Raw genomic sequence first — 1,997 nt, 5'->3', positions numbered from 1 at the left:
GTGAGAAGGATGCCAGGGTCCCCACCCGTACTAGTGACAGGGACTTAGGTCAACCATACGAGCAATGCAGCACGAGAATGCTAGTACTACGCTGCATGTGTATGTATTTTTCTTGAATGATGAATATCACGGTATCATGGTATTTGATGAAGATAAGAAGTCGATACACTTACTATGCATGAATTTATTTACTGTAAAATTAACAAAATTTTGTGGTTTCACTACCAGGCTAGATATTCTGATATGAGAGCTGAGTGCCAGCTAATTTTCACTTGTCCCGCTGTCCAAAAATGTCACAGTCGAAGGATGGCCGTTGCTTGTGTAGGTCAACCACGTGTGGTTTTCCCTGTAGGCGATGTTTCTTCTTGGTTTCTCCCCTCACCTGTGTCCATTGCTCCCTCGACGGTGCCGTAGGTGTGGTGTGGGGGTGCTCACCTGCCCCAAACAGCACCTGCCCGGAAAACGAAGCGTTAAGATCTCGAGACCACTCATCAGTGGTTGTTTTTAGTTCTATAGCACTTTTATACTAACTCATAAATCGTCGATTTCCCAAAAAGCTCCACAACGAGATAGATACTATAGGATTTGATACGCAACCCGGGTTTCCAAACTTTTCTATAGACTGTGCAAGGGGCTGACGGCTATTTTGCATGACAGTGTTGCCTCCTTCTACAGTCACATAGGAATTGTAGGATCCCCTCATCCAGACGTTCTTCTGCCACTGAGTCCTATTGACGGCATTAGGTTATCGAAATTAGTTAAAAATAAAATACCAGAGGAAGATGCTGTTACTATACAATCGTTTTCTTGATAGACAACTTACCTTTTGAAGAAAGTCGGTTCTGGAATTCTTTGGCTCATGACATCAGAAAGGAAGGACAACCAGGTGCTGCTTTTCTCTATTCTCGTCGAGATTTTCCATGTCTTGGCATACTCTCCTGGGACGAATGCTTGCAGCATGCTGTCCTGATTATGTATTGTCGGGAATTCCATGATTCCTTTTAGCCAAGACTGCAACAGAAAAATGCAACTTTTCAGAGTATCTTCACGGAAACCATTATTTCAGTATAATTTTCAAAAATTGTTATATGGATTGATCGGTTAAACTTATTGGTATAACTCTTTTGAATTAAATTGATATACTTTAAAAGTACTCTTTCGCCTAGGATATTGTTGGTGAATATGATGTGAGGCTGAAGTTTGTATGTCCCCACCATGGGGAATCCCACCCCAGCTCCCACCTTGTCCGCGAGTCCAAGCTCCGTTACCTGACCGGTGTCAAACCAGAACGAGTTAAAACACAAGGGTTCTTTCCATAATATTCATAATTCATCAGAAATGACCAGTGCGAAAAATTTTATATCAGAAAATTAATTTAAGAATTTTAATTAAAGAATTTCCAGGATAATCTACGAAGTATCCTGGCGTGAATTTTACTCTAATGCAGTTATTTATCAGTGAGAGAGGGGCGATGCCTGACCGCAATGCTTCTCGGTACTTCTGCGGTAGGGCGGGTTCGAAGAGGCTAGCCTGGCGCTCCTTAAAAGTGGCCGACGGAAGCCGTGACGAGGACGTGGTCGGCAAGGTAGGAGGCGCCGTCCTGAGGACCACTAGGACCCGGGCGTCTTCCCTTGATCCCCGAAAATTTTGCAAACGGGTGAAAAAAATCTTGATCTTCCATCGGGGAATGGCTTTCCTGTAAGAGGACCAGTGGTGAATAGATAATCTCGGAACTTACGAATGAGTTTCAAATCCACCAGAGAAAATCTCAACAACTTAGAAAAACACACGCGCCTGGGTGCAAATTGAAAGATTCTCACTGTAAGATGGTGGACGAGGGCGTCGTACCCCCTGCGCCCCTGGTCCACTGTCGAAGCCCCAGTCAGTAAAGCGGTCGGCGTCGCGGGCCGACTGGTGCATCCAGTCGTCGAGGCCCGTGTCCTTGTTCACCCACTGGAGGAGGCGCGGCGGGAGTAGTAATTTTAGCATCGATAAGG

This window comes from Penaeus monodon, chromosome 24 (assembly GCF_015228065.2).
Source record: "Penaeus monodon isolate SGIC_2016 chromosome 24, NSTDA_Pmon_1, whole genome shotgun sequence".
NCBI classification, from domain to species: domain Eukaryota; kingdom Metazoa; phylum Arthropoda; class Malacostraca; order Decapoda; family Penaeidae; genus Penaeus; species Penaeus monodon.
Note: the sequence above shows the minus strand (reverse complement) of the source record.